This window comes from Euprymna scolopes, chromosome 9, assembly GCF_053919585.1.
Source record: "Euprymna scolopes isolate OS-2025 chromosome 9, ASM5391958v1, whole genome shotgun sequence".
NCBI lineage: Eukaryota > Metazoa > Mollusca > Cephalopoda > Sepiida > Sepiolidae > Euprymna > Euprymna scolopes.
This window is the reverse complement of record NC_136490.1, coordinates 168,733,811-168,747,322: the sequence shown is the minus strand read 5'-3', so window position 1 is coordinate 168,747,322 and position 13,512 is coordinate 168,733,811.

Sequence of the window (13,512 nt, the reverse complement as noted above, 5' to 3'; positions counted from 1 at the left end):
ACCATACATTGTGTAGTATATGTATATATAAAGAAAAAAAATTTGTATTGTAAATTTTACAGGTGTCATCCAACTGTAGGTTGACTGCCATTTCCTGTTGGGGGAGAATGTTGGAAATTTTTTTGTACCCATAATGGTGCATCCCCCCCTGTTTACATTTATTATTGTTTATCTGGTTCTTATATATAATTGTGGTTATTTATAATTTTGCGTACTTTATTACTTTTTACTCCTGGAAAAATGTAATTCAAGCCCTAATTTTTTTTTAATTAATGGAGCAAGGACCAAGGTTTCATTAAAAAACAAAACAAAAAAAAAACAAACAACGTGGTTTAAAAAAAAAAGGTTTTAAACTTCGGACTTTACAGGTAAATTTCTAAAAACACTACTCTTTTTGTTTTAAATTTGAATATATTATTTATTGATTTTTTATCTTCAATCTGTGATATATAAAACTTTGGTACATAAATTAATTATTTACTTTTTAATAGACATTTGAAAATGTTTTGAATTTTTTTTTGTACCCAGAATGGTGCATCCCCCCCTGTTTACATTTATTATTGTTTATCTGGTTCTTATATATAATTTTTTGTGTTTTATATCCATTATGCTTTTTAGTTTCGTATATTTTCGGTTTGTACGAAACTCCCTTCAATTTGGAGAAAAGAGAAATGTTAGCTCTGTGATGACGTCACGAGCTCAGCGCGTATTTCGCGCTCTTTTGAAATTCTGCTGTCGAGGAGAGAGAACGTGTTCTTTGCCCGGCGCTAAAGATGGAATTTTGAAGTGCCCTCCTTGAAAGAAGTAAACCCGGCTGTGACGAGACAGGCTTCTGGAAATTAACTACGTGGCTGCGATCCTGCACGTATTTATTTTATTATTATTGTACAAGGAGTGGAATTTAAAGAAAATACCTTTTACGTGACAAGGTATTATGGAATTTCCTATCCGGACAAGCGACGAGGTCTTGCTCCTGTAATACATGTATGTCTACGGTTTTCACGCAGGGAAGGAAAATTCTCAAAGAACTTTAAACAAAAAAAGGAAAAAGGCCATTTGCCTGACAGGCTTTCAATTGTGAGTACGCTCCTGAAATTGACTTCATATGCGAGTGTGAATGGGAGATAGTACTATCTTGTATATTCTTGTTGTATTCGTAATGGATACGCACAACTTCTTTATAAGAACCAGCAGTGTTGTTATTTTTTCTTTACATGTTACTTTTTCATTATATGTTACATTGGCGTTTTAAGTTTAATGCCCGCAAAGGGAAAAATTTGCAACTTATTGTAAATAAAGTTTCTTCTTCGTTTTAAAGCAAGACATTTATATTTCATTCTTTACCCCCCCCTCCTTTGTTTCATGCTTTTTTTCAGCTTAGTTACTTTAGCGTCGAATTTATCTGGAAGCAAGATAAATTCCGACAAAAATGGGGGGCGTAAATTAAAAAAAGCGCTTGTCTAAAGTATTATATTCGATTTATTGGAAAGAGCATAAAATTTCACATTGACCCTGAAAATATCGTAAAAATAGAATCAATAGAAAAATTTTGATAGATTTTTAAAGTTTAAAAATTGAAAAATACTGAACTCGTAACATTCAATTAATTTCATTACTATTTTTAAAAAATATTTTTATTACTTTTTATACAACGTTAATAGTTTATTTTGGAAGTATAATCCATAAAGAAAATAAACAACCCACCTTTAAAAGAGAAATTACGAGTTTTTTATATTTTATTTGCAGTTTCGTGTTAGGGGTGTCAAAAATTCCTACAAAAATTCTGATACACCTACAGCATGACTGATCATCAAATAACGTGTAAGCAGTATTCCTTTCGGTTTTAACTTCAGCTATGTCTTCTTTTTTTTATCGCTCAGTCGCTTCCACTGGGGCATATTAATGGCGTGCCCTCACCTCATGGTCCCTGTTGATCTCTACAGTCTTTTATTATTATTATTATTATTATCGTTATTATTGTTATCGAGTTGCTGTCGCAAGTGATTCTTGCCTAAACTTTTTTTTTGTCTCTGCATTGATTAATTTCCAAAACAGAACATGTCTGTCTGATGGCGATGTTCGTCAAAGAGAATATGACTGCTGCAATTAATAACGTATCCTTTCTAAAATGGAAAGGGAACAAAACAAACAAAATAAAAAAAATGGCAGTGTGAAACTGTCCTATTGTTGATTGTCCATTATCGCTAGTCTCCTTCATATCAACATTTCACTTGCTGCTTTAGTCTTTACACGTGCCTTTCCAGTTAAGGTGTCAGTCAACCAGTGGTAAACACACAATATGTCAGTGTGGAGGTGTACGACCTGGGCCTGCCACTGCAGTGCAAGATCAAGCCTTTTCAGCATGGCACCAAGATCTTCCAAATTGATATGCTGGGCATCAATTTTTGCCAGAACGCATCTTATACAACATTACTTAATCGTTCCAACACTACACCTGTAGCCAAAGAACTTGTGTAAACCCATGCATTCAGTTCGTGTCCAGATCCATGCCACTTTCCTTGGCAGGATCATTTTTACATACTTTAGTCAATATTTCAGCCATCATTTGTTGAAGAGAATTGTCATTGACTATGTCATCCCGTCCTTTTGTGACCGTAGTATATATATACATATATATATATATATATATATATATATATATATATATATATATATATGTATATATATACTACGGTCACAAAAGGACGGGATGACATAGTCAATGACAATTCTCTTATATATATATACATATATATATATACATATATATATATATATATATATATATATATATATATATATATATATATATATATATATCTTTTTAGTACTTCTGTTGCCACTCAGAGCCATCCACAGACAGGTTAATGTCCTACTGATTTACCACAAATAGAAAACGTGATGCACCGCATTAACACATTAGGTACATCTGGAATCGGGCTCCCTCGCTTCTATAGTAAATTATTACATTCCTACAGGGCCTCAAAGCCCAACACAAGTGCCCTGTCCTTTAAGTGCTTAGGATTCTTCCTTATTAAACCAAAAGATTCCAGTTTCATTTGAACCGCATCTACAGACATTATGTCTTCATTAACGTAGATGTCATCAATGTAAGCTGAAGTAGCTTTCACTGCATTCCCGGTAGAGGCATCAACATGCAGATTCAATTCTCAATAATCCATCATGGGTCGAATTTTGTGTTTAGTCTGTTGCTCAATAGCTATGAGCGGAATTAATCCTTTGGGTGATCCTAGACGTTCTTGTGGGTATGGTATTAATCAACCGTTATCAATCCACAGCTAAAGTTCTTCATATGCAGCCTGATTCTTGGTAGAAACTGCCTACATTGGAATGGTATTGCATAACTGATCAAGCGATTCGATCATGGTCCATTTGTTAAAGAGCATCTCTCCTCTCTCTCTTTCTGGCTCTTTCATACTCTCTCTATTTTCTCTCTCTGTGTCTCTATTAGATAGTAGATCGAGAGAGAGGGGGAGATGATGGGAGGACGTCAGAGAGATATTTTTGTAGTTAATCCACGTTGCAGGAAGTGACGTTTCATCTAACCGGATGTCATGTGATTCTACGTGGCAAGGTTGGTGAAACGTTGAGTCTCTCAGAAAAAGCCGAGCCGAGTAGAAGTCTAAAATGGTTCTCTCCTAAGTAAGGGGGGAGATGCGCGCCCCAGACGTGGGACGTGGTAGGTACCCACAGTGGAGACCATCGATGGCGACATCTGCAGATCATGCCTGGGAGAATAAAAGGTTGAAAACCCAACATCTGTCTTCATCTTGCGTATTCCGGCAAAAACAACAAGAGAGCTCCACCCAGATGAAGACTCTCCCAGAGCAGCAAAACCAGGTATGAACTTCTATATGTAAGCACATACATCCACAAAAAGTGTCTTAACCACCAGACAAACGGTTTAAGGGATCTTGGGTCCCGTTCTCTCGTCTCTTAACACTTGTAATATCTCTCTCATCGTCGTAAACTTTTTCTCTTCATTAGTAAAATGGACACGTCATCACCAGGGTACCAGTATCCCTCAAGTAAAGTGTCCAAGACCAAATCCGTTTCTTCTCCCTCCCTTATGTAACACATTTCCACCTCACAGTCCAAACCCTTCCTTTGTTGTCAAACGTAACAGAGAAGTCCTTTCCTCAATAAAAAAAAAATAGCTGCACATACTTCTTTCCCTCTGCCAAATGTTATACCTCCGGCTGCTATATTCATGGCACTTCCTAGAGCTCTTATTGCATCAATTCCAACTAATCCAAGGGAGTTTTCCTGCATCAGCAGGACGTCAACTTCAGCTGCATCACCTTTCTCAGTGCAGATTGTGACAGTCCCTATACCACAACATGCTTGGAATAAGCCATTAATGGTCATGACCTCCACTTGTTGTTTCCTCCATGTCCAATAGCAATTTGCACTAACTAAAGACCGGGAACATCCAGTGTCTACAAGTACTGAACATCGCAGATCATTAATTTTGATGCCGACAACAGGGAATGCTGTGTTCATTGCTTGGCAAGGGGTAAGCATGGCGACAGTACCTTGTCCCCAACTTCATTTCCCAAACAGTTATGAGGCATGTGACCTAACCCATTGCAGTGATAACATCATGGTGTTCTGTGTGCTCATAGATAAACATTTGTCGTACCACTTTGACTCTGGAATTCCTTAGCAAAAAGATTACGACCCCCACATTTATAGCAGACAGGGCTCTCACGCTTAGCATTAGCTAGGAGAGGCTCCACCTTGTCTCCATAAGGTTCAGATGCTGCACGACTAGTGCCAGCTGCTGCTGTAATTAGTTCTGGTTCCTTAAGGATGTTTCATGTTTGGGCCAATAACTCATCCATTGTTAATATGTGACGATGCTCACAAAACTCTACTGATATTCTAAGTTAAGCTCACCAAAAAGGCACAGCTTAACATTTTTGTTGTTGACACCACCAAACGGTGCTGATAACTTCCGTAAATCAGTTAAGTAAATGTTTACCATTTCATTAGGATGTAGCACCGGGTAGTGAACTGTTGCCATGCAACAAAAGGATCCGTACCAAATGCTGCTTAATTTTATCCCTGAGTTATTGGTACACTACATTGACTCCTCCAGTTAACCTCAATAGAATGACTGTTGCTGGCTCCTTTATTTTGCATAATTCGCAAATACGCTCAGCCTTCTCAACCGATTCGACAACAGACTGTCCAGCAGTCAATCCATCAAATTCCGGTATTAAATGAATGTTGAATCTGTCCATTTTTTTAAGTGATTTTAAGTCACCACTTATCAAAGTAACTTGACAATAAAATAAAATAAAAACGCTGAGATAGCTTATAAAATGGAAAGGGAATAAAACAAGCAAAAAGAAAAAAAACAACAACAACAACAACAAAAGCGGCAGTGTCAAACTATCCTCTTGTCGATACAATGCACAAAAGTTTTTTTCCTTTCTTTCCTCAACTTGCAATAAATCCTCGTGTATTCAATATTATTTTCCACCGTTCATTTTCGTTGCCCAACAAACAACTCAATTCAACCTTCATGCTTTAGAATTCGTCCCATTTAACAGTTATCAATTGTGTACATATGCAAATTAATGGCATATGTTCACCTACAAAATTATGCTTGTCTTTTCTTTTCTACATTTTCTGCTGGTTAAGCAAACACAAGGTCGTTTGCGAGTGATGATTTCTATTACATCTTTGACTAGTGATATGTCTGGCTTACACATAAAGGCCCCAGAACGACTCATATTTAGTGGAAATAAAATAGATTCCTGGAAAATATTTCATAAACGATAGTCCAACTACTCGTTATTGACAGATCTGGACGATAAACCACGAGAAATTCAGACAAACAACCTGGGCGATGATGCCATGAAAATATACCAGGGCATGCAGTTTGACATCCCAGAGACTAAGTGTACCGTTACAGACATACTACAAGCACTGGAGAAGTATTCTGTTGGAATTCTCAACAAAACTTATGAGAGATTAGTATTCCGTCATAGGAAAAAAGGTAAGGGAGAGGATTTTAACAAGTTTTACAATGATCTAAGAGTACTGTCAAAGACATGCAATTTCTGTGCTCGATGCAGTGACTCACTTCTGCGGGACCAGATTTTAGAACGCGTCCATAACTAGTTAACCAAGCAGGATCTGCTAAAAATACAGAACCTCACTCTACGGAAGTGTTAACATATGCAGAGCAGCTGAAATGGCTTCAACCCATAGCCAAGAAATAGGACTAAGTACAGCCTAGGTGATGAAGGTAGATGAAACCAGTCGAGTGAAGGAACCAGTTTCTAAAAGAGAATGCCTATTTTGTGGCGACACACATGCAGCAAAATGCAGCAGATGGCCAGCCCATGACACACTGTGCCATGTAAGCAACGAGAAAGAATACTTTGAGTCCAAGTGTCCCAACAGACAGACAATGCAAAAACAGAGACATAAACGAATGAAAGCAAGAAGCATGTTGCACCTCCACTATGAGTACATCTACTAGACACATCATCATCAGAGGAGGATGAAGAATGCACCCATTGGATGAATGCGATAAAACCTCCAAAGACAAAACAGGCAAAATAGGCCAAATACCTAATGCTTCTGAATAAAAAAGAAGTTGTTTTCCAGATTCACACAAAAGCATCCATTAATACTCTCCCTGAAAGTTTAACAAAGAGGATAAAACCCTATAAAGGGGTCTTCTCAATGTGGAACAAATATCTGATGAAGCCGCTCAGTGGATGCCGAAGAAAAATAAAAATTGCAAAATGCAACAAACCTACCCAGTAGAATTTGTAATTTTCAAAGATAAAGATGACTGCCGACAACTGTTTGGTCTGTGGGCGAGCATACAAATTGGATTGTGGAGATAAAACAGAACTTCCACCGTGTCACAGCAGTCAACATAGAGAAACACTATAAGGAGGTGTTTGATGGCCGGGTGTTGCTGATTTCCAGCTCAAGCCAGATACAATACCTAAATAAGAGTCTGCTCTATTTGTCAATCTTTATTCGTTGATTAAACAATGATCAAGATCTGAAAATAACAGAAACAGAAACTGCGATAAGCACACATGTGACTAATAAACAAATACGTATACATGTACCATAATTGTCTGATAATCCTATATCTCCCCCCAAGTCTTTTAGTAAGGAAGCCATATGTATGTTGGCGTGAGATGCTGGACTTACTGATTGAAAAAGACTTATATAAGACTTGAAAACAAAGAAACATATGGAACTGTTGGGTATAGTGTAAATGGGTAGATTCCACTGTACTTAGGAATCAACTGATGTGCACTAAGAGTGCATGAATGTCATTTTGCCACTCTGGGGCATGTTTCACACGGCTGGAGCGTCTCGGCGGAGTAAGTGTAGCCTCAACTGTTGGTGACGGGACATGATCCGTTACAACCCGAGGGTGTCCAAGAGGAAGGTCTAGTGGCCTGACATCTGGGGATTGTGGCTCCGTGTATGTAAATAGGCGACTACTCTGGCGCACCGGAATATGTGCAGGCGTCTCACACGATGGTGCCATGGTTGGAATTTGTAGGCTGCGGTGGCCTGTCGGGTAGCCTACTGACATGTTTCACAGGCGTAGATATGCTAGGTCTTGGAGCTGTGCCCGGAGCCACAGCAGTTCGTACTACAGGTTGTGGTATGTAAGCTGATGGTTGGCGTAGTCCTATGTTCGAGTTTATGGTGAGTCTCTTTGGTTTAACCTGCAATGGAATATATTTGCATAAGAATTTCCTGTTCCGCAGGGTAACCCGTCTCGAACCATCAATGCGCACAACATATTGGTCAAACTGACGAACCTCGACAACCACCCCTGTCTTGTTCCACTTGCGGGGAAATGGCCCAATTTGGTTTTGGAGGCGAACATGGTCTCCGAACGACAATGGCGGTAGTCTGTGGGTGTGCTCAGATAATCTCTCAGCACTTTGCATATGCCTGTTTCGTAATGTTTCTTCAAGAGCAAGAGATGTGCTTTGCCAAGTTGGATGAGGCTTGTATCTCCCAGGTGGAATAGGGATGAAATCCCTAATTGGTCGGCCAAATATGCACAGATATGGAGAGAGTTTTGTGTCTCTGTCTGGTGTATTCCTGTACTGTAGCATAGCCCATTGGAACGAGTCGGTGTCAATGTTACCAGACGAAGTTGTGTTGTCCATCACAAGGCGCTTTACTGTCTTAACGCCTACCTCTGCTCTGTGGTTGCTGTGAGTAAATGCTACTGAAGATAGTTTGTGATGCACGCCCCAGTCACTGAGGAACTGTCGTGTGGTTGTGGCTGTGAATTCCGGGCCGCTATCAGATGCGAGTTCATCAGGAATCCCGTAAGTCACAAAGATCCGTCTGAAGCAGGTCACGAGTCCACTGGCTCCAATAGCTGATTGTTCCACAATTGGCCAATTTGAATATCTGTCCACGACTACCAGGTAATGATGCCCCTGGTAGGTGAAATAATCTGCACAAATGCACTGGAATGGATAATCCGGGCTCATTGGTGGAACTGGTGGAGCACTTGGATTTGATGGCGCATTACGGTTTCATTGTTGGCAACTTGAACGAAGAGTAAATATGTCCGGAGTGATTCCTGGCCAGAATACAGATGTTTCGGCTCTAGCTGTCATGGGTGTGTAATAGAAGTGTAAGCCATGTTTAGTTTCAGAAACGTTTCAGGTGGTTCGTTGTTCTAAACAAGTCTTGAGAGGTGACTGATTTGCAGTAGACTGAACAAGTCTTAAGAGGTGACTGGTTTGCAGTAGACAGAACAGTTTCCGATGGTTCGTTGTTACACACAAGTCATGAGAGGTGACTTGTTTGCAGTAGACAGTTCCACAAAGCAAAATATTCTTACCGTGTCGAAACGGAAAAAAAACATGTGAAATTGCTCCAGAAAAGGTTTAATATTTATGAAGCAATTCCGGTTTCTGATTGGTTGGTAGCAGAACGTGAATTAATTCGATTCGTCAGTTCCTAGCAGCATCGTTTATAAATAGAATCGTCCGACTGTGTGAGATCATACCCCATTAGTTCGTCTGATGGGGATGGTCTCCTAGCGGCTTTGGCTGCAGGGAGACAGGGTAGTAGTTCTCGTTAAGGATTCATCACTTGACACTCAGCCCAACAGGTGAGGGGCCGGGAACCGGCCCAGCACCTGTTGGACTGAGGTACGCCGCCTGGGCAATACCTAGGAGGTCCACTCTCCCAGGCCTTGCCACTGGGCTTTCCAGTGGAGTAAGTTCATTGCTTACTGTCTGAAGCGCCCCTACCGGGGAAGGCCGACGGGGTTACTCAGGCAATTTTTACAATTGCAGGAGTGCCCCTCCTTTAGAGGAGCCTGGTGAATCCCCACTTTCCGACATTGTGCCACATTTTGCCGAGGTGGGTTGCAAATAAATACCCCATTAGTTCGTCCAAAATAGTGCAATATCCTCCCTATTTTTTTATAATGGGGAAGTCCTTTGTGTTCGTTCTGCTCAAAAATAAATATATTTTTTATATTCAATTATACATAACAAAAATTAGAAATCATTTGGATCTTAGAATTTTAGCATGTAAAAAGACGCCATTTTTAATTGTGTTCAAATGTCAAAACAGTTATATGTGTACAGAGAAGAGAAATAAAAGAAATGGAAGGTATTTTTAACCTTAAAAAGGGGTGGGTATGTGAAAAAGAAGCCATTTCTTAAATTTGATTATGCAGTTTTGTAAAAAAACAGAAAAGAAAAACGCATACATATAAATAAATATACATAAAAAATAAGCATACATACAATGTGTACCCGTTTAAAGAGTTTTTTTGTTAATGAAAACAATGCTAAAAAAGATAGGACATTTTTGAAAAATAAGAAAGAAAACTAATATGCACACAAAAAATAAAAGTCAATTGTAATTTCTGCGCGCCTTAAAATAAGCATGCAAAAAGTATTTTGTGGAAAAGGAAAATTACGAAGAGTTTTTCTTTTCAATTTTATTTTCTTTTATTTCAGCAAAAGTATTAGTTACGCATTAATAGGTTAAAGTGTTAATACAAATAAAATGGATACAGTTTAACGTCTTGTCCAGGACTGTTTTTTTTTATATATAGAAATCTATATACATACAGGGCCGTGAAAAAAAATTATTCAGTCGAATCCCCCAACAAGGTTTGAGAAAAAACGCTGTAACTTTATTCTTGTTGGGGGTTTCGTGAATACATCAGCGATATTTTGTTCTGATAATATGTAATTCAAAGTAATGGATTCCTTTTTCACCTCGTTTTTTATGAAATGGTATTTTATATATATATGCTTAGATCTTTGGTTGATTATCGTGTTCTGTGCTAAGACTATACTGGCTTGATTATCACAATTAATTACTACGCGGCTTTTAGTTAATTCTGGCTCTGAAATAGTCTTTAGGATATTTTTAAGGCAGAGTGCTTCCTGGGTCGTGTGTGCAATCGCGATAAATTCTGCTTCACACGTAGAGAGAGATACAATCTGTTGCTTTTTAGATTTCCATGAAATAATAGGCCCATTTTCTGAGAGTCTGAAACAATATCTAGATATACTCTTGCGATCTTCGTCGTTTCCCCAGTCTGAATCCGAAAACCCTTCTAATTTTAGGTGATTTCTTGATTTTCTAAATACTAACTTCTGTTCTTTAGTTTCTTTTAAATAACGCAGGACTTGTTTAGCTCTGTTTAAATCCTTCATTGTCGGTCGTGATAATTTTTATGATAGTTTTGTTACTGTATAGCATATGTCGGGCCCGGTTGCAGTCATTAAATATATAAGACTACCTATAATCTCGCGGTATTGTGTGTCATGTATTATTTCAGATTCTGTGTGTATATTTTTATTAATATCATTTTCGACCGGTGTAGAGCGTTTCTTGCACTCTCCCATTCCAAATTTTAATAGTATTTTGTCGATGTATCTCGATTGAGTCATCATAACAAGTCCTTTGCTTTGAGTAAATTCTATTCCCAGAAACCAGGATATTTTGCCAAGATCGGTCATTTTGAATCTTTAACTTAATTTGTTCTTAACATCGGTTAACATTATGTCACAATTTGATGCGATTAAAATATCATCGGCCCACAAAACCAAAATCAGTAGTTTATCGTCTTTGTGTGGGTGTATAAACAAGGGTCTACAGCGCATTGTCTAAAATGTTGTTTAATAATATAATCATGAAATACTGTATTCTAACACTGAGTACTTTGCTTTAGACCATATAATGACTTGTTAAGTCGCCACACGCTATTTTTATTTTTCATTTTCTGGGGGGGGTAATATAACTTTCACAGTCTATTGGGGCATTCAAATAAGCATTTTTTACGTCCATTTGATGGATGTCTAGGTCATATTGTGATGCGATTTGCAGTCAACTTCTGATTGTCGTTAGATTTGTGGTCGGTGAAAACGTAGAAAAATATTCTCAACCGTAAATCTGAGAGTACCCTTTAGCAACAAATCAAGCTTTGTACTGTTCTACGCTTGATGCTGTAGTCTTTTTTGTAAAGACCCATCTTGTAGAAATAATGTGTTTATCTTTTGGGAGAGGCACTACCGTATAGGTATAATTTTCGGTTAAGGCATCTATTTCTTTTTTCATGGCAACTTTCCATTCATCGCAATGTTCTGAATTAATTGCTTCGTTGAAGCTTTTTGGCGCATTTTCCATTGAATAGCAATAGTCGATTTGATAATCTTTTATATGTCGACCACAAAAACAATCGGGTCGCCTTCTATTTCTTTTGGGATATCTTTCGACTTTATCATCATCATCATCATCATCATCATCATCATCATCATTATCATCATCATGGACACTCTTGGCTCCGTCATTTTTATTGTCTTCGTTTGTTTTAATTATTTGAGGGAATATAATTTCATCTTCTTCATATGACGGGGTTTCGTCTATAAAATTAAATGAATTTTACACATCGTATTCTTTTTATTTTATTTTTTTCTGGAAAAAATACTAAATTGGCTGGACTGTTTTTATCGTATCCAAGAAATATACCTCTGTCGGCTTTATTCAATTTACTCTTTTTATCTATATATGTGAAGCAAGTTGAACCAAATATATGCATTCTGCTTAAATTTGTTTTTTTACCACAGAAAGATTCATGTGGAGTTTTAGATAGGGTTTTGTTAAAGCACCTGTTGCGTATATAGGCTGCCGCCATAAGTACGTACGTCCAAAGGTTTTGGGGGAGTTTTGATTCAATGAGTAGGCATTTTGCCATTTCAAAAAGTGTCCGCCACGCACGTTCAGCCGTCCCGTTTTGGTGTGGCGATCTAGGAGCTGATGTTTCATGCCTGATATGATGGTTAATTAGTATAAGTTCAAAGTCTTTATTGGTGAATTCCGTACCGTTGTAAGAGCGAATACACATGACTTCACCTTAAGGAGCCATGTCGGCTAGATATTTTTTAGTTGCTAGCAGGGTATCAGATTTGTTCTTTAAAAAGTAAACCATTATTAAACCTGAATGGTCATCTACGAAATTCAACACATATCTATAATGTTCTCTGGCCATCGGTTCCACGGGACCGTTCAAGTCACCATTGACAGGATTTTTGTGGCCTTCTTGTCTGGTATCTTGCTTTGATAGTTTGTCATTTTCCCTTGCGTACAGACGTCGTAGTTGAAGTTTTTTGATGTTTGTATTTTTATTACATTAACTTCAGTCGGCAACTTTTTGATATCAGGAATATTGCAGTATCCCAGAATTTTATGCCATGTCTGTAGATCATGACAGGCGGTTTTCGATGGGACTACGCTATTTAAATAATATAGTCTTCCATTTTCTTTAATGTCGAATACAGTTCCATTCGGGTATACCAGTTTTGATTTATTGGGGCTAAAGTTTATATTTACACCTTGTTTTGTGGCAGCTTGTACAGAAAATATACTTTGTTTAAATTTTGGGATTAGAAGAGCGTTTTCTAGAATACAAAAACATAGTTCACCTTTATTGTTCTTTAGCGAGATTTTCGCATTGCCTCTTTTCAAAACGATATCATTTACTCGACTCCCGTCAGCTAGTTCTAAAAAATGATGTTGTGGCTTAAAGTTGGGGTCAAAATTGATAAAATCAGATTCCTGATTATTATTGTTTGTTGAAGCATTAAACATACACGAAAATAAAACTGTATGGTCGCTAACAGAGGTCTCTACATTTTTAATAGAGTCGCCATTTTGAGTCCTGTATCTACATTGGAAACTGTTGTGATTAGGTCCTCCACAATTATAGCAAATAATGTTTGTATTTTTCTTAGGAAAAAACTTGCTTGTGGCAAAGTTGCGTTTTTTTATTTCTGACATGGGTATAATTTAATTTTGGTGCTTTTATGTGTGTATTTTTAAATTTCATGATATTTGTGGATTCGTTTTTTTCTGTGATCACTTTTTCAGCTTCTTCGTAACTTCTGAGTGCTACCTTGAATTGGCTAAAAGTCATGGGTTTTTCTTTCTGAGTTATCACGGTGG